General features: G+C 37.6%; 1 protein-coding gene and 2 long non-coding RNA genes across 11 annotated transcripts in view; 1 reads left to right on the forward strand and 2 right to left on the reverse strand.

The window, feature by feature from the left end:
• Positions 1-18,513, reverse strand: part of LOC103461991 (uncharacterized) — a 79,150-nt gene extending 60,637 nt beyond the window's left edge. For 2 of the 3 annotated variants that reach the window (XR_533252.3, XR_533253.3), the window contains exon 1: positions 17,517-18,513. This is a non-coding gene — a long non-coding RNA (uncharacterized LOC103461991). The remainder of the gene's footprint in view (positions 1-17,516) is intronic. The other variant, XR_533251.3, reaches the window with a different exon arrangement.
• LOC103461988 (POU domain, class 4, transcription factor 1) overlaps positions 1-25,449 on the forward strand; it is a 52,910-nt gene that overhangs the window by 18,561 nt on the left and 8,900 nt on the right. The window lies entirely within an intron of this gene.
• LOC145550994 (uncharacterized) lies at positions 7,681-9,375 on the reverse strand. Its single transcript, XR_014086757.1, has 3 exons — positions 8,856-9,375; positions 8,266-8,380; positions 7,681-8,171 (listed from the first exon to the last, which is right to left on the reverse strand). It is a non-coding gene; the product is annotated as an uncharacterized LOC145550994 (long non-coding RNA).

The raw sequence follows: 25,449 nt of genomic DNA on the forward strand, positions 1-25,449 counted from the left end.
TCCTTAAAACCGTGTGTTTGGTTATTACATTTTAAAGAAAAATTAAAACTAAACACATGTTTTTTTTCTTCTTCCAATTGTGTTTGGTGCAGTTTTTTTTAAATAATCTTTCTGCCTGTGGTTTTCTGATTGAGGTCTAGGAAATCATGCATGCACATAAACATGGGGGGATCATCTGGGCTGGACCGCCTGTGATTTGCAGCAACAGAATGGTGTCATTTTCCTGCCTAAAAAGCAGAGAGTCCTGCCCAAATTGATTGTGTCGCCTCATTGCTTCTGAGGCCGACACGGGGAGAGGAGTGGCCATAATTGAGAGGGAGAGTTAGCAAAACCTTAAATATATGGCAGGTGATATATCATTACCCATAGACTTGACCCCGCCTGACCCGCTCCAGCTCCCATGTGGTCTCCGGCTCGGGGCTGGCGTGCGGCAGACGGAGGGGTCTGCTGCCGCTCAAACGGCTAAATCAACAGCGTCTCGCCACGGCTCACGCCAGAGTGTTTTGCTTGAACGGTTTCATGAAAAACTAATCATCTGTTCATCATGGAGATCAAACATATGTGGGGTGGGGTGGGGGGCAATGATTAGGAAAAGCAATCTGATAAAGCTTGAGGAACCAGTAGTCCAGATATAATAATTTCAAGATTAAAAATGACTCCTCCCTTCTTCTTCTCCCTCCTCCTCATCATCATCACCCTCAGCGCTCCTGTTAGCTGTATCTAGAAGAAAAAGTTTTCTTGTTTGTGACATATGCTTGTTTAAAATGCAATTATTAAAGATCCAAGCCATTCTTTTGAGGATTAATTCCTCTCAATTTTAATTTATTCTTTTACATCTGAGGTTGAAAATACGCATGTATAAAAGAAATTCAGAAAGAACAAAGCAAGTGCCGTTCTTCCAGGATGAGTACTAAATTTTTTATGTCTAAATACTGCCTTTAATCTGGTATGTGATGCTATTTCCTTCTTTCAAATGAAGACCTCATCCAGTAATTACATACCTTATTGGCATGTTGACTACAAGTGCAGAAGTATCTTGTTCTGCTTTTGAAACAAACTCATAAGAAAGACGGTAAAACAGAGGTCAAGGTAATCTTCCTGCACGCTGAACCCCTCCCCAAATCTTCCCCCACAAAACAAGCAGCAAACCCCCCCCCCAAAAAAAAAACAATGAGAAAGTTTTTAAATGAGTGGACAAAAGTGGAGTTGCTCCAATGAAACCATTTAAAGTTGGTCTGTGCAATGCTTCCCAGGAGATCAAAGGAGAAAAAGATGATTTATTATGAACAGGGAATCTCTCAGGCTTAAAACAATTATGTGCAGATACCCCTGAGTTACTTAAGCAAATAAAGTGAAAATAAATAGTAGCTATGTAATGTTTGATACACCCGCTGAATGTAATAACATTTTGTCATTTCCACAAAGTGGACTGGAATGAAATTAGAGGTCCCTGTAGCCTGTAATGAAATGCGGTGCCTCCCGACTAATGCAGTTTGTCATCATGTGGACATATTAATGCTCTTCTCTAACTTCCCTTTGACTGATGCTGGCTTCACATGCCAGCACGGACGTCCAGGACTCCGGCTGAAAAATTCCACACAATCCACTTTAACAATTTATAAGATAAAATATGAAATGAACAGCTAAAATAAAAATGACCAAAACTGAAGGGTGAACTGGAGATCCTCTTATGAGACCTGGAATTAAATTTTTAAATGCAATACGGCCAGCCTGTTGACCTCGTTTACAAATGAGCAATTCTCCTTTGTTATCAGGTTGTCACAGCATGATTTAACACTTAGAATTACAGCAAATCAGAATAAGATCCAGCATCCACAGTGTTGAACCTCGCCAGGTGTCATGAAAGTTACTCCAAGGGCGCGTCTCCAGAATTCTGGTTTCTACCGGGAAATCTTTAAGTTCAAGTGTAGTGGGCTTATGCAGTGATTAAAGGAAAACAACAAGTTTACATCTAAATGATAAGTGAAAGTTTTGACGTCACTTATAATTAAAGTTCAGACTTAAATCTGACTCTGGCGTCGCATAATGACCTGACACACATGCTAATGTTTCAAAACTCTCCAGTGTGGCTGAATTAAAAAACGTTCTGCAAATAAAATTCCTCCACAGTGACGCAAAAGACTCATCGCCAGTTATAGCTAACACTTGCAAGTTGTTGCTGCCAACACAAGCATACAAGCAGTTATTAGGTTTAGGGAAGAATAACTTTTTCACATTTAACCAGAGTGGTTTGAGCAGCTTTTTGCCTTGATAAATGAAATCCTCATTGGGAGACTACTCTTTGTATTTTGTTAGGTTTTATTTGAAAAAACAGCAACAGATGCTAAAACTAGTGTAAAATAATAGTAAATAAATAAAAACACCAACAAAACTAATAAAAGAGAAACTTTAGACCTTTACTTTAGAAAGTAAACATTTGAAAAAGGCCTTAAAGTGAAAAAAGTGTCCTAAAATTGTACAAATACGCAGCACTTATTTAAAACCTCTTTAAGCCGATGCTTGAAGAAGCAATGACGCAGGTTTTTGATGATAGCTTTACACATTAAATATTCAAAGGGTAATTGTACACACTGTTATTGGACTTTTTATTGGGATGTATATTATATTCTGCACAATATTGAAACCAGGAAGACCATTATTAGTCAAGACAACAACTGTCAGTTTTCCACATTAAAAATAAAGATGAAATTTTGATTAAAATTATAATAATAAAAAAAAATTAAGATGGTAATTAATCAATTTGTTGCTAATTTTGTGACAGAATATTTAAGATATTAACATTTGTGCATGGTATTAAAAAAAGCGACTGTTTAGGTTGCATCCTAAAATATAATAATGTTGATAATTTACAGTTTTTTTTTCTGCCACTCATCATTACGAGCCTTATTTTCTGAGGACGCAGCTGATAGAAACTTGCTCTCCACCAGAGATGGTGATCAAATGGACCACTGGGTGTCCCACTGGGGCCCAAAAAAGAAGAAATACGGTCGTGTCACAGCAGAGTACACAAATACAAATCCCCAAAGCTGCAGTATCTGTCGCACTTCTATTGCATTAGCGCTCATTACAAACGCAATACCTCCGGGCGAAAACTTGCAAATACACATTTTCAACTTTGCCTGTGCTTGTGTTCTACATTATAGCTAACCTTAAGTGCTCCTCTGGTGGCAATAAGTCCATTTATTGTTACCGTTAGGCAAAAAGAATACCACAGATAAGGCTTAGTGTGTCTAATTTTACTGTCACTCCTAAAAGCCAGATTAGGAGGGAAAAGGGAGGTCATTATTTTGTGCTGCGGAGGCATTGGTTAATCTATGAATAATGTTAAGGGTGAGGGTGAAGGGATGTGCAAAGGAGGGGTATTTAGGTGGAGGGGTGCTTAGATTGTGTTGTCTGGCAGCTCATCTATATTTTATGCTGCCACTCAGAGAAATGAAACAGGAGCCGCCCGGAACAAGGGGGGACCCTCTGACACTTCAAAGGGAAGTCCTATGGGTGGCTTCTTATTGAAGCTAGGCCTATACCAATGCAGACCCACATACGTAACCCCCACCAACCCATGCTGGGACACTGCTGGGGCCTCATTAACCCTTAAACAGACTTATGAGGCGTGCAGCGATGCAGTGCCTAATTACTCCTCTAACACACTGGGAGAAATGCTCCCAATCTGACACATAAACTAAACAACACCCATCTTATTTGCTGGTTGTGTGGATCTGGGATGCTCCAAAGAGCAAGTGAGCAACGGATTGAAAACCAAGAGTTTTCTTAGCGATTGGCAGTGGCAGAAGCTTCCTTCCCCTTCTCTCCGTGCTCCCACTCTACCGTCATACAATAGCTGTACTTCATGATTTGTGAAACCTGACAATGATAATGAGGGGAAAAGAAAGATGAAAGAGGAGGAAAGATAAGGGACACCGGATGAGGGGAAAACAGGCACATATCAAAAGAAAGGGTCTAATTGAGGTAACACAGGCAGCCAAATCCACAGCTTCATTTGCATAAAGCAGCGCAGCTTCATTTGGCCATCTCTAACGACGCTAATGTCTTAACAAATTAATTTTGCTAATTAGGCACGCCCAGTGGAACTCACCAGCAGATTAAGCAGATTAAACAAACAGATGCTTATTACCCCTGGGCGCCCTGAGAGGTGCATTTCTAGGGGTATGATTGTTGTGCTGTATGCTCTGCATGCTACACATCTTACATTGTGTGACTGGTACCATCTAACAGTGATGTGCAGGTCCAAATCTAACAGTTTCTGTCAGCTGCTGGATACCTACTGATACACAATAAAAGAACAAAACTGTTTACAAAATAGCTAAAAAGGTTGATATTACCACCACAGGGGCATAAATGTTTTAATTTCAGTACGTAATTCATAAATATTTCTAGTGTTAGGGTAGTGGATCTTTTGTAAAAGAGCTAGGAAGATGTAATTTGAAATTTGATGTAATCAACTGCATGTTTTAGGCAATTGTTGCTACTTTGTAATCAAATCAACATCCTTTTTGTCAAAATTTAAAGTGTTTATTTTTTCCCTTAAATCTTTTAAGTAATAAAGTTTTCATCGGTTTTTAAATTTTAAATCATGTTTCATTTTTTGTGCTCTATCATTCTGAAATAATACTCACTTACTTAAATATATTTTGTAACCCATGGAACAAATATTATTGTCATTTTACTTTTAAACTTCACTGTTGAACATCCAAGCTAATTGAAAAGCCTGTTCACCTTCTCTCCTCTGGAGGCGCTGCACCATTAAACTCTGAGGGAAACGACATGAAAACCTCCAAAGAAGACATGAGCGTCTTCGTCACAAAATGACAACAAAATGAGAGTGGCATCAGATTTGACTATTTATAGGATTCCTCTTTTGTCTTTGGTAAAAGGTTTTGAGCTATTTCACCTTCTAGTGTTAGACTCAAGGGTTTGATTTTGGTTGTATTTACCCAGAATGCATTGTGCTATAGTTTGCTTCCTCCTTTTGGATCAGTTCTTGTCCACTTGCATCCACATATGCATTCAAACCGCTGCAGAGTTCACTTTAATCGATTACTTCAATCACTTCAATCGCTTTTTAGGCAGGCCATAGTTCGCTTTTTCACTTTTTAGACAAATAAACTAAAGTTCAATTATAGTGGACTGAACACGTCTTTCAGTAAAAAGTGTTTGAAATTGTGTGCTTGCTTCATATTTCTTCTGTTTTTGCGTTTTATCACATAAATAAGTGCTTCATGTTAACAAACTGATTTTAACATCAGACAAGAATAAAGTAAATACTAAAGGTATTTTTAAAATGATCATTTACTTTACTAAAGAGCTTTCCAAAGCAACCTGAACCTGTGAAAAAAAGTATATCCTTTTAGTCTAGTAATGAAATTAATGTGATTAACCACATTTTTAGAAGCTGAATTCAGTATTATTAGTCACACACAGGCCAGATTATTTCAGAACGTATAGAAGCAAGAAGTGCTTAAATGAAATTTGTTTAACTACATGAAGTAGGATAAAAATCCAACATATTACTAAAGAAAGGTATAGATTTGCTGCAAAGTCATTGAGATGTCAGTTTGGAAAGGTTAAAAAGCCATTGGGACTGAAGCAAACCACGAGAGCCGTTAACCATAAATGGAGAAACCAGGGTTGCCACAGTGGACAACATCTGAAGCTCTGCAGGTCCCTCTGTCCTCAGTCAAGGTTTGTGTGAAAGATTCAACAATAGGAAAGAGCCTGGGCAACAATGGCATAAACCACAGATGACAAAAATAACACAAGGGCTCAACCCACACTTCCCAAACAGACTCTTTACAATCCTCATGGCTTTTGATAAAACATGCTCTGTATTGCTAAGACACCTTCTGAAACCTTCCTGTTATATTTACTGTAAAACACACAGCATTTCAGAACAAATAACATCGCATCTCCCACATATGTACATAGGTTATCCTAAACCATATCCTTGAAATATCAACACCAGTCACTGGTGTTTTTCTTTTTACTCAATCTCCTGTCTTAACTCTGAAGTTTACAACTTCACCACCATCAGAGTCCAGCATTAACATCCCCAGTTTCCTGGCGTGCTGAAGTTTGACAGCTGCAGTCCTTTCTGGCAGTGGTGAAATGAATAGATTACGAGCAGTAATTAGTTATACAGCAAAATCAATGTGCTCTGGGGCAAGACCTGAGGCTGGGGCAGGAGGTACAGAGGCGGAGGGGGTGTATGCGTGTGTTTGTATGTGTGTGTGGGATGGAGAGACACAGGACAAGAAAAAGAGAATAGAAGGGGGTGTCAGGAAGCCACAAGGGAATGGAGAGAGAGAGGGGGGCTAAGGTTTGGGAAATAAAAGGACACAGCGTTAGCTTGGCATGACTAACAATTACTGCTTGCTGAAAGATTGTCAGAGGAGAGTTTTCACAGCATGCAATATTTTATTTTATTTTTTGCAGTTTTGGCTACCTTGTAAAAAAAACAAAACAAAACAAAACAACAACAACAGCAGGACAATATTTTCCCCTTTCTCAACTGAAGATATTTCAAACAACCCTGATGTTTCTTGTGCCGTAGGTTTGATGAAAAATGTAAAAATGATCACTTTCCGCAGGAATCTGTGAATAAGTAGTCAGAGAAACCGTGATTATTTTTGTGTTTAGCCAATGAACCATTTCCAAAGCATCAGTTTTTTTTAAGCACACATAAACTCCACAATGAACTCTATGAATAACATTGCAGTAACTCCAGAGGTTGTCAGCAACAAAATTGTGAAAACTAAGACATGTCACTTTCAAGAAGAATCTTTCTACCATTGTTGAACTGTAGCTTTATTTACACACGTGTGCTGCATTTAGCCAACGTCAACTGATTTAATCTTCACAAAATTTATTTGCAAGTTAATGTAATCAATGGGGAGAGTGATGTCTACACTGCAAAAAGTCCCCTTTCAAAAACAAGAAAAAAAAGTACAAAAATAAGGTACAATTTTCTTAAAATAAGAAAAATTATCTGCCAACAGAACAAGAAAATTTATCTTGTCAAGATTTTCTAAAACAAGAAAAAATATCTAACCAAGATAAACCTACAATATCTTAAAATTAGTGTATTTTTACTTAAAACAAGCCAATTTTACTTATACGAGTAAGATATATTATCTTATTTTAAGAAAAATTATCTCAAGTAAAGAAAATGTTACTCGACACTGAATTTCTTGAAATAGCGTAAAATTTTCTTATTTGAAGAAAAATGTTCTATGTATTAAGAAAATAAATCTCATATATTCTATTTATATTAGTAAAATTGGCTTGTTTTAAGTACAAATACACTAATTTTAAGATATTGTAGGTTTATCTTGGTCAGATATTTTTTCTTGTTTTAGAAAATCTTGACGAGATAAATTTTCTTGTTCTGTTGGCAGATAATTTTTCTTATTTTAAGAAAATTATACCCTATTTTTGTACTTCTTTTTCTTGTTTTTGAAAGGGGACTTTTTGCAGTGATATACCTAAATCTAATTTATTTTTATTGTTGCATAGGATTAAAATATATATTTTGTCACAGCTTTACTCAAGGTTCTTATGCTAAGACAAAAATCCAAAAATTGATCCTGTGAATACTGGAACAAGAGATGTTATTGGCTTGCTGAAATGAAGACATGAGTTCAATTACTTTTAACATATTTATTACGTTTAAGTTTCACATAAGCACAATAAAACATGACTACTGGTCAGAATAAAGTCTGGATGGGCATCTGATTCTGAAACAATCCTGTAAAATGACAGAACAATGAAGATCTGACACATCTGCCGCACTCATAAGATGCCCTAAGAGTCAAGCAAACCAAATTGTCCAAAGCAAAAAAAATCTTGGGATTAGATGTCAACAATAGGAGCTTCCTCCGCAATGAACTTCTTCCAATAAGCCATAGCCTTTTATATGTGGAAGTCTTGCCTCAGTTACGGACGGCGTTCTCAAGACGTCTGTCAGCAGCACAGAGAGGAGTGGCCCCACACACGGATGCTGAAAAGTGTAGTAGCTATGATGTCCTCCTTTCAGAAGATCAGGGAAGGCATGGTTCCAATGGCCAGTAGAAAGTTGGTTTCATGATCACCGCAGAGCTGAAAAGTGGTCTTGTTTGAAGTTGTTGGGTCATCTGCTAATTGGAGCACAGACAGAAAAACAATCACAAAACAAACCACGTTTTAGGGACTAATCAGTGTAATGATGAATCAGTATCATAAATTTCTTACCTTGAGAATGTGAAGGACACCGTCACTTGCAATTCCCAAAGTTTCTTGTAGATGGTGCAATACGTGATTGACGATGTGTCTGGCATAGGCTTCACTATGGCAACAGTTTGGTTTACTTGAAAAATAAAACAAGTCTTATTTTAGTTCATGTGCTCCATTACAATATTACATGAATTCAACATGGCAAGAAAGTTATTTTAATTAAATCAAACAAGGACTACTTAAATTCACTAATTAAAAATAGTGTTTAAAATATCCTGGTAACAGTGTGGAATATCTAACCTTGTAAACTCATTGCATTTAAGTTTTTAATTACAGCACATAAAACACCCTCAGTTAGTGAAATACTAGGCGGAATTGCCCTTTAACCATTTCCCGAATGAGAAGCCACCTTAGCTGTGTTAAAAAACGGAAGCTACTAAGAACTCGTGTCGATATTATTTTTAAGCCACATCTATTGTGGTTAATGACTGTTCAAAGCTCATATTTACAAGAGCGGCTCTTTAACCGCGGATGAAAATTGGCATTTCACGACATGCTAACTAGCTTCAGTTAGCTTATCTTAGAAAGACAGACAACTTTAAACTTACCTCTGAGTACAGCAGCTATAGGGTCTATACACGTAAAAAAGTCCTCCATCTTCATCCATGTCCAACCGAGATTAGAAAATTGGCCAAAAGAAAATCTTATAAAAGTACAGTAGATAAAAGCTTAGTTAGGCTGTTGCAACTGAATCAACCGTTAATCAGGGCAGTTAAATGATCTCTGGCGTTGCCGTTAGTGATGTGCGGATTGATACTGAAATATCGATTCTTTCGATACCAGAACTTAATTCTTTAAAATCTATTTTCAGATCCAAGGATCAATACTTTCAACACTTTAGTAATTTGAGATAATGTAGATTAACAAGAGCAAGTTAGAAAGTAACAAAATTATTGAGATCTTGCCTAAATGAAACGTTGTTAATGGGAACTACTTTTTCTTCCGCTTGGTAAGTATGTAATGTGTAAGGACGTAATGCCCAAGCGCAGCGTGCTGCTGACGCTCACTCACTCAGAAATGGACATGTTGACAGATTATAAAAGTGACACGGATGTATTTCAGCTGTCATTTTATAGTAGTTTTAATAATTAAACAATGATGTACACTGCTAAAAAAAATAAAGGGAACACTTAAGTGAACACTTAAGTGTTCCCTTTATTTTTTTGAGCAGTCTATTTAGTAGGGTTATTACTTTACTAATTTCTTTTTTTAGTTTGCAACTCCATTTTCACATGTTTTGTATATTTCTGCTGAGTTAAAATAGCTTATAGTAAACGAGATTGTTGTCTCAATGTACTTCTGAGTTTAAAATGAGTGCATCAGAGTACATTGTGTTCTTTTTATGAAGCCAAGATATGGATTACATTTATTTTTTATTTAATTAAGAAACAAACTAACTGTCTTTGCACAAAGTATGGGATCTGTATTGCCAATACCAGCTTAAATTTTACTCGGTATTGGATCGGAAAGAAAATCTGTTGTATCGAACATTAATACTATCTCACTGCCATTTTGGGCGCTTTCCCATTTGGATTGTATGATGTCATAAAAGGGGTTACAAACATGATGAATAAAATATTGTTCAAACTAATATTAGTAACTTATATTTCAAATTCTTACTTTATAAACCAAAAGTTAAAATATTTATCATGACATTGAGCTAATCAATATTGTTGATTCTAATCTCATTGTGTGGAATACCAGCCATTTCAAATCACACATCAATAGAAATTTCATGACATGTCAATAAGAGGTCCCACATCTTGCATCAAGAAGATCAGATTAAGGTCCACAGCAGACGGAAACATGCCAAGAATTATCTTGATATATAAACTGATATAGTCTCTGAAATTGTTGTGTTAAATGTCAACCGTTTAAATATTAAATTATAATTTCCAGTACACTCTGCCAACTTATACAAGAGTATAAGTTCATGGGGTTTTTTATTTTTCATTGACAACAACACAAAGGATTCCATTTGGACATAGTCTGTTTTAATTATCTGAAGACATTTCATTAAGTATGTGATTTCGCTTTCTGTGCTTGAAATAAGAAATTTTTACTTATATAAAATAAGTTCTAGACTTGAAGTTTGATAGGTAAATATTGATATTCTAGATTCTAGCACATATTTACTCATAATAAGTAATATTTTCTTAATATTAAGCTTTTATATCTTACTGAGATAATTAAGTACAAAAACACTTAAAATAAGAAAAATATTCTAACATAAATCCCTCTTGGTGAGAAAAATTATCTTGTTAGAAAGAAAACAAGAAAAATCTCCTTAATTTAAGATATTTAATCTTACTAAGATTTCAGTTTTTGCAGTGTTATCAGATTGGGATTAATTCAGTTCATTTTATTTCAGATCATTTGAGTTCAGTTCAGTTCAGATTTGGTACATTTCATTTCAATTCAATTCAGTTCAGTTCAGTTCAATTCAAATCAATTTTGTGTGATGACAAACAGCTCAAACATAAAAATAGATTTTAGCTTACCCACAATGCATTTGAACTGAGTTTGAATGTTTTCAGCTTTTGAGCATTAATTACATGAGAGGATATGTTAAATACAATTTTAATTTCTATTAACCAGGTTTTTTTTTCTTTTCTTTCTTTGTTTTTTGCCGTAAATGTACCCCTAAAGTCAGCTGCTGGTGGACAGTTAATAAAGCAACTTTTCACCTGAGTTGCAAGTTTGAAATCAACCACAAAAAGCTCAATCTTCAGATGAGCAAATCTTTGTTTGGCTCTACACTTACAAAGAGTATTGAGCTGCATTCGTGTGGTTTGGTGTTTGAGAAGCATAATTTTAAATGATGTTTTAAATGGATCAACAAATAACACACATGCACACAAAAGAGACTGGGGGGAGAGTAAGCTGGTGTGGGATGGTGGGGTACACACCCCCAGCTCTGGATATGCCCTCCAGTGATGCATCCTGCTCCTTTTTTAGTGGCAGAGTGCTGGATGACCTGCGTGTGATCTCCTTCATAATTAACATATGCTTGTTAGTCAGGGTTGGCTGGAAGCACACACACGCACGCACACAATTGAGTCTGATGGAGAGGAGGGAAGCAGGAACTGTGAGTTATATAACACTAAGGTAAAGAGTCACTGGAACTCGCAGGTGAATCAATGCATTTCTGTCACTTACACTCCCATCCCTTCAGTTTTTTACATTCTCTTTCCTTTCGCTGATGATCACTTATCAGCTTCAGTGCCGCAGGTAAATCTGATCAAATTTGCTCAGAAAATGACTCTGGTCCACTTTAATAGGGTCATGAATATGAAGTGCTGAATGGGCATGTGTCATATTTGTCCAATTTATCCCAGCCTCATTTGGACATAATGAAGACATGCACCTAGTTCTGATTATTCTCTGTATTTCCCATGGCTCTTGACCTCCAACTGAAAAGATAAATATAATCTCCTTAACCTATCAGGACTACAGATGAAAATCGGTGTGTGTGCAAATGCCAATTTATTCCCCAGCAGGAAATCCAAAAGTGTTTAATCATTATCCCTACATTATCGACTGTCTGCGAGGTTAGAGTGCCAACTAAGGCAAATTCTTCATAAAATACTGTAAATTCTTCATGAAGAAGCAGAAAAATGTTACCAAGGGACAGTGAGAAAAGAACAGGACAGGAGGAGAAAAAAAAAATTGGGAAAGTGTTCACATCCAAGTATTGTTTTGCAGCTACAAGCACAGAATTAGTGAATGCATGTTTGCGCGAGTGTGCATGTGGTGGAGGGGGGATGCTGTCTGGCAATGTGGAGGTGTCTAGTCGGTGTGGGAGTCAGTGTGGAAGTCTGTGTGTGCACGCGTTTGCACTCATAGCATCTCAATGACATCAAAGCGCTGTGCAAACTGAGCCCCTGGCAGCTCTTTAGAATCCCATCTCCCCGCTCTGTTTAAAGCAGGCAGGAGAGAAAGGACCCAAACTAATAAAAGAGGTGTTATTCAAAAGAGGAATAGGCTGCTCAAATGTGTGCCATGTCTGTGTGTGAGCGCAACTCAGAGAGACCGCGAGAGGTGAAGAAGAAAGAGGAGAAAGTGTGTAGAAAACGACAAAAAGATAATAGCGAGAGCAAAGGGGACAAAAGGGTAAAAAGGAACACGAGATCACAATGTTTTCCCAGAAGCCTAACATTTATCTCGCAACTTTTCATTGTTCGCTTGTGATGCTGACACAAAAGGTTTGTTTGGTGACTGTACAATCATGCAAGGAGATGGCCAGATTTCTCAAGCACTGACGTTTTCGGGTGAAAGGTTGTGCTTGGTGGAAGAAGAATAGGAGTATATATATATATATATATATATATATATATATATATATATATATATATATATATATATATCTGCGACAGACTGGCGACCTGTCCAGGGTGTACCCCGCCTCTCGCCCGAAACGTTAGCTGGAGATGGGCACCAGCAACCCTCCCGACCCCATTAAGGGACAAGGGTGTAAAGAAAATGGATGGATGGATATAGACAGATATATATGTAAATGTGATTTATATATATAAATCATATTTATATATATATAAATCACATTTATTTGTAACAAAATTTTTGTAGCAATTTGTCTAGTTGTGCTCTGGCTATTAACACTCCCAATAGTCACAGTACTCCCAATTCAATTCAATTCAATTCAATTCAATTCAATTCAATTCAATTCAATTCAATTCAATTCAATTCAATTCAATTCAATTCAATTCAATTCAATTCAATTCACATTGGTGGGATTCAGTTCAGTTGAAAAGAGCAGTGTATGCAAGAAAATCCTAGGAGTCTTTCTTTTGATTTAGATGTTACCTACCTAATATAATAATAAAACCAAGATTTTGCAAACAATAATAAAGAAATGCAATGGGAAGGTTTAAGTAACTGTAAATCACAGAAAGTGCATTTCATATCTCTCATGCATTAGCAGCTTTGTTAATGTTAAAGGTCAAGGTATTTTCTGGTTTGTGTTTAAATGTGTTTTTTTTTCTGTTGCTGTTGACAGCCTGCAGACACAGCACCAACTTATTTAATGGTTCTCAGAGTTTCATCATCATTTTTCTCTGCAATAATCATCTTTACAATACTTGGAGTTAGATTTTATTTTAATTGAATTGAATTGTCTTGCATCTCCTGTTAAATGAATACAGAGCATGAAGTGAATATTTGTATTTTCATACATATGATTCCAAATACACTGCTCAAAAAAATAAAGGGAACACTCAAATAACACATCCTAGATCTGAATGAATGAAATATAATTGCCAATAATTTCCATCTGTTGTTTATTCCATTTGCACAACAGCAGGTGAAATTGATTGTCAATCAGTGTTGCTTTCTAAGTGGACAGTTTGATTTCACAGAAGTTTGATTTACTTGGAGTTATATTGTGTTGTTTAAGTGTTCCCTTTATTTTTTTGAGCAGTATATATAATTTTGTAGCTGTGTATTAGTGCAAAAACGCTGCAAAATGTTGTTGAGAAGCAAATACGGCACCCTGTTGCGCTATGTGTAATTTATATTGATTTCAGCATTTCTTTTCCATTTTCCCAACTTTTATTAATTCAAATCAAATCAATTGAAATCAATGGTCTATACAGGAAAGCCCCAACAATATCTCTTGCACTTCTATTGCTTTATAAATAATAACTGCCAATAATGTAACCATGAAGATGATAGCGTTTTTCTACTAATGTAAAAGTACAAGAAACATCCATTTGTCTCCTGCTTTATGGGCTTTGTTAGTGCTAACAGCTGAGCTATATTTACACTAATTGAGGAAGTAAAAGAAAGAAACTACAAAACAATGTTGGATTTGTCTCCTTAATTTCACAATAGTTTTTTTTTTATTATTGTGAAGTTTTAAGGGGGGGAAGCTGAAATGTCTGAAAATAAATTACCTCCCTGTCCTAAATGCATTGATCATCTCAAATAATTTTATTTATCACTTATGTCTGAATATTTGCCAGTTTTTGCTCTTAACGGCTGCCATTATTTGCCAAACCTGATAAGGGCTTCCAAAAAGCTGAGATGAACATCTTCCAAAAAGTACTGCTCTCCTTCTTTTCCAAAAGCTCTCACTTGAAATGCAGAGTTTGAGAAAAGTAAGCCATGAGATAGAGGAAGGGCTGGAGAGGAAACACTGCGGTTCAATTGATGCTGTAAAATAAAATAGTTTGTAAAAGGGGAAATAAATGCAGCAGTGGGCGGAAGATTCATGTGCTCAAATAAACTGGGGCTTTTGAATTTTTAATTGCAGCGGCCCTAATTATGGCCATCAGACGGTACTTCTAAACACACTCAGTGCACTTTCTCCCCATCGCTCTTTTCCCCCCAGCCTCTTCGGTTTGGCTGCGGACGAGGCCTCAGTCCGGGTGTATTTTTCCATGCCATTAATATTTGATGAAAATGGGCCAGGCTGCATCAGCTGCTCATCGCCACTAAGAACATGGCCTCCATTATGAGTCCCGTGCTTCCTTTCAGCTGCGTGCATTAGCAGAATGACAGAGCGCAACAGAAAGCACAGACGGATGTGATGTGCTAACTCATGTTCACACACATTGGTCGTGAGGGTGCGTGTGTGCAGGCCTGCGTGTGTGTGCGTGCGCGTGCGTGTGTGTGTGTGAGAGAAAGAGAGAGCTGGCTCGTCAACTATCCCTGTCGATTGATGCTATTAGATGTTGAGAAACAGTTGGGTGTGAGCTATAATTGAGCTGACACTAATAATGAAAGCAGATACTGTCTGGAAGCCCTTGGCAATATGCTAAAGATATTGATGCCTCTAATAATTCAGGGGCTCGACAGAGTGAGGAAGGATTTTTTTTTCACCTTCAGATCTGGCTCAGGAAACAAGGAAATAAGATATAAAACGACTTTTAGATGTGCTACAGATTAATCTTTTAAAGCTTTTTTTTTTTTCCCCTGCAGTACCAAGTCATCGGGAAGCGCTGACAGTATATATAACAGCATGGGAGAGTTTGTGGGAGAATACCCTATTATCTAAGCAGTTAGCAGTACAGGGCTAACATGCCGACCCTATTTGATTCGACAGCACCGGTGGTCAGCCTTCCTACACATATGTTCACACATATTTTGTTTCCATGTTATCATTCACTGGGGATTGTCGAAGACCGATGTTCAGGATTGTAAGTTTGTGTTAAGCTTTGGTCAAGGACTTCCATAATGACCAACTCAACCTTGTGACTCCTGTCAGAGAGCCAGGTCCCTTGGGGTGTGTGCATGTTTGTGTGTGTGTGTACGCATGTGGGGACAAGGGTGGGAGTGGGGGGGGGGGCTGTTTGAGTCCTGAACCCCAAGATGAGGTGGATCATTTAAAGGCTTGCCTGTCAAAAAGATGTTCTTAATCCCTGTCTTTTGCTAGCAACCCTACAACACTAATAAAGTGGAAACTTGTGTATCGCTGATGAATTTTCAAATCACTTGACAATTTAACAAAATCCACATCTTCTTCCTCTTCCTCTGGCTTTTCCAATTAATCATTTAAAAATATTTAAAGGGACAGAGTCCGTCATACTCATGTGGCCAGAGCTCCAAAATGTGGTTCAAATGTGAAAAGACTGATTTGCAAGTTGGATTTGATGGCGCTCTAAAAAAAAAAAAAAAAATTGGGCAATTTTGAGTTGCAGCTCAGCGGTAATGCCAAATGGAAAGAGACGGGGGTTAGTAGAGTAGAAAGCCCCTGTCATCTCAAGCTCTCAGCTTGTTTGATCAACATCAAATTTTAATTTTTCTCTCAGAGTTGTGGCTGAAAGGTTGTTCTGGCCCGTGCTGCACACGGCTCCCGTCTCCCCGAGTTTGCTGGCTGTGAGGCTAAAGCAAACCAACAAAAACGATAGGATGTGACACGAGCTCGCATGCAAAACCGGAGAGATGCAAGCAGAGGAAGTCAAAAATAATTTCGCTCCTTTTATTGTATAACGTTGATCATCATGAGACATGCTACTTCGATAAATTGCCCATTTGAGATTACCGTCTGTTGGGCACAAACGGCTGCAACATCATTAAAACAAATCCCGGACTTTTCCTGCAAATTATTATCTGCGGAAACAAAATGCATCTATACATGTAGAAATAAAATCACCACCAGGGGAAATTTTGAACTTAATTACTTCAAAGGCTTTTCCTCAAGACAACAGCACAAAGCTACACGAGTTCAGGACCCCCAAACAACTCTAAACGGGCTGCGGTCCCAACATGGTGGCTTGAATATTTTCTAATTGGATGATGGAAATCACACGGGCCTTTTGTTCAGCTTGGTGCACCGGGAACACGCCACACGCCTTTTCTCTATTTTTCATTTGCATATTCATTGAGATATCAATTATTTATCCCTCACCACAATCACTCGCTACACTGGTACTGTATGTGCCTCCATATAAGATAACCCCGGCATGTTAGGAGTTTGACTGAAAAATAATTTGGATTAGCAAAATCAATCTGTATAACAACAGATTAAACTGTGTAAAACTAAAAGAAGTTGCATAAAGAATTTAAACAAAAACTGTACATTAAAGTTTATAATTATTTTAAAAGAAATGTATTTAATGTAAATGATTTTTAGGTGATACTTTTATTGTTTTGGTTTTTCTCATTACCTTAATTGTTAATTATTATGGCACATTTACAATTTAACACATTGCGTTTTTGCATTGCTTTACAGATTTTCTCTTCTGTGCACACACTCATCCACACATGCACACGCACATACATGTGCACACACACACACGCACACACACACACACCTTCAGCCCTTAACAACTGAACTGTTCTCCCTCAGCATGTAATATATGTTTATATTATGTGAGAACAGGACACAATATTTGAAAACCTCTCGAACAATAACCCCATATCCCCCCAAGACACATTCCTATTCGTGCATTATTACCCCATAAGCTGCTTTTGTTGTCATTTTGTTATTATTGTCATTATTGTAGGAAAAAGATGAGATGTGACTAATCAGAATATTATTTCAACATTGAGCCACAACTGACTATTACAGCTGCACCTCAACCAAATATGACCCGAGGAAAAAAAAAGAAAAAAATCATGGCCTCACCAGCCAATACACTTTCTCCTTCGACACACACGCACACACACCCCCACACGCACACACACACAAAAACACATTCTGGGCAACACATTACAAGCCGTGGCACGGAATAGATGACCGCACTTACTTTAAATGTCCCATGAAGAAAAGTTTTCAGATTTTTTTTCCCCTCCACCTCTCTCACTCCAACTCCACTGTTTCCACGAAGATGAGACAGGAGCTCTGGGAAAGTGTGCCTGCCATCGGCACCCATCCGTTAGCCTCTCTTGTCAGATATCTACCGTTTCAAAAAAAAAAAAAAGCATGTAGATCCATGTGATTTTTGTACATTTTCCCACCCGTATGGTCCTCTACCTTGCACGGATGCAGACTGTGCTCTCTGTGCATCTGGTTGCACAAGCACAATCAATATGGAAGGGGAGAGCTATTTTATGATTGGAGAAGTTGTTGTGTTTTTGGTGGTGAAATTCATTATTTAGTATCTGAACCTTCAGCAATTCAGTATCATTTATTCATAAAGTCCCTTTTTGCCAGGAGGAAATGGATACAGCTGCAGCAGCCGAGAGAGAGAGAGCAAGAGAGAGAGAGAGAGATGGAGAGGGAGAGGGGGAGAAACGAGGGAGAAAGAGAGAGAGAAGTAAAGAAAGGGAACGATTGGGAGAGATGAAGGGAGAGAACATGTGTGTATGGGGGGTGCGAGAAGGGGTGGTGGATGGATTGATGATATTGATCAGGCAGTTCTTGAAATAAAGGCTCTATGTTTTTTTCAAGCTCATGTGATTGACAGATAAAGAGACGAGACGGCTGGGAGGAGGAGCAGGGCCTTGAACATCACATGGTAGCACCAAGCGATTAAAGCAGATCCTCTGACAAGCGCAAGCAAGTCGGGTTCAAGCAGACTACAGAGGCAGAGGGGATGGATTGTGAGGAATCACTCGAAATGATGTTTGTTTACTTTGCAAAATCACAGGAGAAAGAAGGCAGAGGGGAAGAGTTGTTAAGTGCCGGAGCTGCGTTTGTGCTCGTTGCGTCTTGCTTTGTAAATTTGTTCCAAAGAAACTGCAGCTATGGACCGTACACATGCTGACTAATATTGAAATGGCTGCTCTATCCATTGAAAAAGAAAGGGAGTGAGGGGGTGGGGGGGGGTGGGGGGGTACTGCTGCAATAAAGGGAACATGTTGAAAAAAATGGAACTGTGTTTCAGGTTAGTTTGAATCTGCTGTGTGAAGCACACAACACAAAGCAGAGGAGATGTATGGAATCACTTAGCCCACAATGTTTTACCCTGACAAGGAAATCTTTCTGCAACCACAGAAGAAAAGGGAAACGCGTGCTCTTTTTTTTTTTTTCATTGTCTGTTTTGTATTCTGTTCGGAATAAAAGCAATTTGAGAGTCGCTCCAGCTATTGAATTATTTAGATACAACTTAGTGCAAACGCTACCAACAGAAATTGATGATATCCATCTCAGTCAGGCAGTAAAGAATGAGGCGCACCTGTAGCTGCCATGGCCTTTGGCTTCTGCGATCCCATTGGCTGCCAGGACTTCCTGTTGAGTGGCGTGGTTTTGTGGATTTCTTGTCTTGTGTTGGTGACAGAAGATTATTATTAAACTACCTTTGTACATTACATTCGCAACCAAAAATGAATAGCAATAAAACAATTATGTGAATAGGACAGTAGATCTTCTTTTTTTGGCTTGTGGATTATTTTAAACTTTAAACAGATTTCACTGCAATGCCTTTGAAAAAAAAAACAAGAAACAAAACAAAAACATGCAGATTATTCCATTAAATGTAAGTGCAGTATTTAGTGTTAGTAATCGACTCGATCACACCTTTTTCTCTGTTCTTAACTGTAGCTCCTTTGTGGGTTTTAAACCAAACACTTAAGGCTTTGAGCTACATCAGAAGATGGTAAAAACCTTTCAGAGAATGAATTTAATTATCCTTAAATAGCTGCACAATTCCCTCATCTGTTAATGTGAAAATATAGAAAACACAGACGTCTCAGAAACAGCATAAAAGACAAACAAGGAAAATTGGTGCAATTTTACAACATAAGGAGAACTAAGAAACTATTTCCACATAGGCGACAGCTTTTTATTAAAAAGAAAACCGTAAATAGCAAATCAGAGAATTTCATATGTTACTATTGTGTTACTGCTTACTTGAACATTTCTGCTTGTCTGCCGGTCAACAAATAAAGGAACTGTCACCGCATTTGTGAATATTCCTTTTGGGTGTCGTAAAGCCCTGAGAACTATATTGTATTTATGTACTGTGAGCAGCAGCCTAAATGCAGGAAATCTGTTTGACGGTGAAACTCTATGGTTTTCATTTTCCTGAAATGACTGGCAATTTCAGTATATCAGTCTCAGTGAACTACACAAGCGACTCATACCGGGAGCAGTTTCTGAAAAATGTTATCGAGGGCAGAGCTGAGTGCAGATTAGGAAGTAATTGAGACGGAGTTTGCAGTTTTACATTTAAAAAAGTTGGAAAATGTGTCAGTACAAAAGCAACAATGGCAAACAAACAAGCAAAAAAAAAAAAAACAACAAGCAAGCTTTGATAAGCAATGTTTATCACTTCAAATGTTATTCAGTTTTCTTTATTTATATGTCAACACAAATTGTTAAAAGATTTTGAAAACCTACAATTAATGTTTTCTTTTTGAACACATCTTTAGTGTATTTGTTTGATTGGAAAAAAAGGAACAATATGCTAAGGAATTTTTTTTTCATATACTCTCTAAGGAGAGAAGTGATTGCCTTCACTAATTTTGTATAAAAAATTTAACTGAAGCATTTTTAATAATTTATCCTTTCCTTTATATGACTGACCTGAGTTAGTTAGTCATGTACTGTGTGCAGAACACTGGGGATCCTGTCTCTTGATCAAAATGGGAAAGACGAGAGAACAGGCCGTTCAAGTGAGGCAGATGTGAATTGAAATTTAGCATCTATGAAGTTAAGAAAAAAAAACCAACAACTTGTCTAAACAATTACTAAGTCTGAAACAAGTGCAGCTGCAACAAGGTTGGGTGAAGACTCAAATCTTTTTTTGTCAACTTGCACAATTAGGAGGAAAGTGACAAAGTTAAATAATGGAGTTTAAAAGAAACCTCTCACGCTCACTCTTAGAGAACAGCAGCGGTGTTTTGAGTAAGAGAAGCTCCCACCAGGGCCGGCCCATTGCATAAGCAAGATGAGCTTCTGCGTTGTGTCCTCAACACAGCACTGGGCAGCAAAAAATGTTGTACTTCTCATAAGGGATAAAAATCTTTTTGAGAAATGTTCAGTAATCTTTAATCAATTAGAATAATTGATTAAAGGCTTCTTTGTCAGATTGAGTACCTTTAAAAACTAACATTTAAGCTATTACGTACTTCTCATTAAGCCCACAGTTCTGTATTAAAATGTTTTTAGTGGTCTGGATATTTTCATGATCTGTAAATGAAAAAAATATATATAAGTAACAGGAATGATAATTCCTCTTATGATTAACCTGTGTGTAATTAATCTATATAATATGCTTCACTTTGTGAATATCAGTGTAATATAATTTATCAAATGTGACTGAGTCTCAAATGAGCTCCAAAGGCTTATAAATAAGAAATACAAAAGAATGTAAAACTATATATTTATCTCAGACTAAAAAGAATCTTGTATATAATTTATGTCATTGTCACAGACCAGATTATAATACTCTGCTAGGTTTTCTTAGTTGAACATTTTGTCAAGAAATCTCAAGCCAACAAAACGAACAACACACATGTAAAAAATTAAAAACGGTGAATCAACAACAAAGACTTATTTGAACAGCTGGTAACATTTTGGTGATGAAGTTTCAAGTTTAACCTATGAAATTAAACTATTTTCTGTACATATTCTAAAAGAATTGATCAATATACTAGATCAGGCAGAGAAAGATGAGTATAAAAAAGTTTTTGTACTGGTTGATGAATATATTCCCTTTCATAATTTAATGTTGCTCATTTAGTTATACACCTTCTATAAGCTCAATATCCTCGTTTTATAGAAAATCTTATTATTTAAGGGTGGCATTTTCCAACTTTGTGCAATTTTAATTCTTGTTATGGTTGAAGGTTTGAACCATTGTTTCCCAAAACCCCTTTCAGAGCATTAGATCATTAATATATTAATAAATTATAGACTACATTCATTTCATTAAATTAATAGAAGGAATTGTGAATCTTTTGAATCTAAAATAAAGTGTATCTTTGTTCCACTTTATCTGCATGTTAAATAGAATCCCTTCCTTCCCCTGGACATCTTAAAAGGTTGTCCTTTGCAGATTGAGATTCACTTGATAAATGGTTATTGTTGAACCAGAGCAAAATATATATTGATCAAGAGTCATGACATAGTAGATTAATAGAGCCGTTGTTATTTTTTGTTCCAACCTGTCTACGTTTTGATGCTCAGGGGAGTCTGCTGTCTTCTTCTGATGTCATGGATGCAGAAAAGATCAGACAATAAGCTAAATAAAGACGCTCTATTAAACCAGCAATTACCTCGTAAGGCTGAAATGATTCATTGCATCTTATTGAAGGTAAGAGCTCTGTGAGTGCCACATAACTAGATTATACATTTTAGTTTCCCCGATGACATAGCAGCAAACTGAAACACCACTTTTCTTCTTGTAAACTTTATAGGAACAGCTATTCGGCGTCCAGTAGATGCGGTTGCAACACGGACTTCATCAGTCTGAGAGAAAACAACAATACGATACCAAAAAAAATAAAAATAAAAATCCTTTGAAGATTTCCTCGAGCGGAGGGCTTCTTGCACTGGGACTACTTTCAGCTGTGCATTGACTGGCAACTCCAGAGCCAGTCATGTCAGCTGTCGATCAAACTGGAAAAGCACAAAAGTCTGGCTCCCAAACCTCCACCAGTGTGTGCGGATCGCAGTGCAGGGCTACCAGGGGCCAACAACATTAAAGTGCCTGCTTCTGCTTTATTACCAGAAAGGCACAATAGCTCTGCCTGCCAAAACCCTTGTGAATTCACATTCCCTCCTAAATTAGATGTACCTGCAGACCGATGTGATACAATTAGGAGCTGATTATTTGTAAATCAAACGATGACAGCCTGACCGTGTGGCTGTCTGGGATGTTGTGGTCCTCTGGTAGCCAATCCCCTGCCTCGGGAGAATGGTAATTGATTCCCAGGCCCCCCCTGTGGGAATGCTGCTCTGCTCGTCTCGCAAGGCGGAGATGCACAAGTGTCTCTGGTACTGGAAATTTCAATGAATACATCCATATTGTAAATTTCTCCACAGAGTTTTCAGGCAGAAAACTTTGGGGTGAAAAAAAAATAAAAGGTGAAAGGTTTTTATTGCAGTAGAGTGAGGGTGGAAAACAGAAAATAATGCAATTAAGAGAGAATAAACTTTAGCAAAAATGCATTAGATGGTTTTTTTTGGTGCTTTTTGGCAAGTGACTTGACATTTAAATGTGTGTTGCATGTGGTTTTGGTAAGTGTATGTGCCGTTTCATCTGTATGTGTTTGTGGCCTGTGCCAAATCTCTGCCGTTTTCTGAAGCCTCTTTTAAAAATGTATGAGACGTTGAACCATTGTGTTTGTGTACACACACCCTGACTTCAAAGGGTAACTATGCATGATAACCTTTACTTTTTAGTCTTTTATCTGAAGCACCAGCGCTTGCTGTAATGTGACATGTAGATGCAGGTTTGCCTGTCCTAGTGTTAAGCTAATAACTGATTGATCTAAGGAACTCTATCTGGACAATTAACTCCAAAAGGAAAAGCCACATGTTAATGTGTTAACTTGTGGCGTCCACTGTCGCCACATGCTTTCTCAGACTGCTGGACAGTCAAAGACTCCACGCAATCAGATAGAGTTCCTCAGATCAATCACCTATTAAGATTATATAGGCTCACTGTGTTATACCCAGTATCAAATAGAAATTGAATTTGGTCTGATATGTATCGATTGGTATACCAATTTGATTGGGTGCAACACAAATAAATACGATCAAAATGATGTAATGCAGTAATCAGAGCTGAAATAGTAATACAGCATTTTCATTTCAATTGATAATAAGAAAATCTGCATCAGGTATCTTTTATGGTCAGGTGCCATCACAAAAATGTTGTAGTTTAACATAATAAACAAAACTATGATTTATTTATTATTTTTTTGGTTAAAGCCAATTCTGACACAATAATTTGTTTCATGTGAACAGTAGAATCAAATGCAAGCAAGTCCAAGCGGTGAAATGCAAACTGTGACAGAATAGAGAATAAAAGACAGATTACAGAGACTGTGACCTGAGAGTGTATCAAAACAGGCATCTTGTGAGAGCACTCCAGCCATCAGTTCGAGAGCTAAGAGAGTGCTTCATTGAGGATTAGGTCCTTTAGAATCACTCATCCACAGATCTCAGCCAGTATTCCCAGTGAGACTGATTATCTGGGCCTGTCGCAGACACAGAGGATAATTACAGGGTCTCCCCGAGGTCACTGCTCCCACCATGCCCCACGAATGGAAATGCACTGCTGAGCGAAATGCCGGCAATGGCAGGGGAGGGATACAGGTTATTCTCTCTCACCTGCATGCACACAAACAAACCAAAAATGATTCCCTTAAAAAATAAAATAAAATAAAAAATAAGAAAAGGTACGGCATCATCTGCCTGTCGTCTCTGTCTTAATCTCAAACATTTCAGTCTTAATTATCACCGACTTTTTCCCTCTTTAAGTTTATTTCCCGCCTGCCCCCCACAGCCCACCCCCTCCTCTTTGTTGTCTTTTGTCCTATTTCAGCTCTGCCCCTCCCCCTAGTGGCAACTTTATACATTACATAATGATAATTTAAGTGATATAGCGCAAGCTAATTTTCCCATGCTGTTCCAGAACTAATTGCCACTACTGCTGGAGTGTGATAAAGATGTACAAGGATAGGAGGGGAAAAAATAGCTGGAGTTAGATCCTTGGCAAGGACAAAGTGACACGGAAAGAAATCCTAGACCTTTTTCTGTCCCAGGGCCCCTGCAGAAACATGACACCAAAACCCCTTTTACATCCAAAATAAAACTGCCTGCAGCAGAATGCGTCTTCTTAAAGGATTTGCCAAAACATCTGCACATAAAACTGCAAAAAACTGCAAAAAAAACAACCAAATAAAAAATAAAATAAAATATAGAATTTCTAGAATTGATTTCTTGGTTTTATTGCATGAAGTGTGAGAGAACACACACATTAATGTACTTGTTGATGCAGTTATTGTATTTTGTTAAGCAGATTTTAGCGTGATTGGCTTGATAATAGTTGATACCAGTGAACAGAATTGTATCAATCATTCGACAAATCGAATGAAGTAAAAGCCATGGCATCAGTGTTGTTTTGTTCAGCATTGCTCTGACGGTGGCCCTCATTAATAAGTTATAAAGCTCAGGCTTCTCCAGACGGGGTTGGGTTGGTGTTTGTCTTCAGAGGGAATCTTTATCCTTATTTGTCATGTAGTCTGACTTAAATCTATAAAAGTCAAAGAAGAAGTAAATGGAGGTAAGCCAGAGGAAAGTCATAGAAGCGAACAATACAATGCATTATAGCATTTAAATAAATAAATAAAAAAAAGATGCATCCTGCTCCGGTTTGTCCTCTGTGACACGCCTCAGAGACATTAGCAGCATTTAGGACCACTCCAGAGCCAACCTTATGGACCACTGAGGACCCCACCCGCTCTTCACCCTCTTATGTTGTGTGTGGCTGCTTAATTATTGATGCTTATGTATTGCTGATTTTGGTCTTTGTGCCGTCCCTGATGAATGCTCCGGTGAAGCGGATGGAGGTATTTATCTAACTCAGAAAGTAGAGCTCTATTCCTCATCCTGTCCACGCGTGGCCAAGCCATCCCAGTGGATATGACCTCAGCATTGCAGCACAGAAAGAAAGTTCTCACACACAAAGGAGTGTGTTTCCATTAACCACTGCAATTATGCTTCTTCTCAGTATACAGCCATTCATGACATGCGGAGAAAAAAAAACAACCCTCTATTAATAATAC

Source organism: Poecilia reticulata, chromosome 3 (genome assembly GCF_904066995.2).
Source record: "Poecilia reticulata chromosome 3, P_reticulata-male-v2, whole genome shotgun sequence".
Classification (NCBI taxonomy): domain Eukaryota; kingdom Metazoa; phylum Chordata; class Actinopteri; order Cyprinodontiformes; family Poeciliidae; genus Poecilia; species Poecilia reticulata.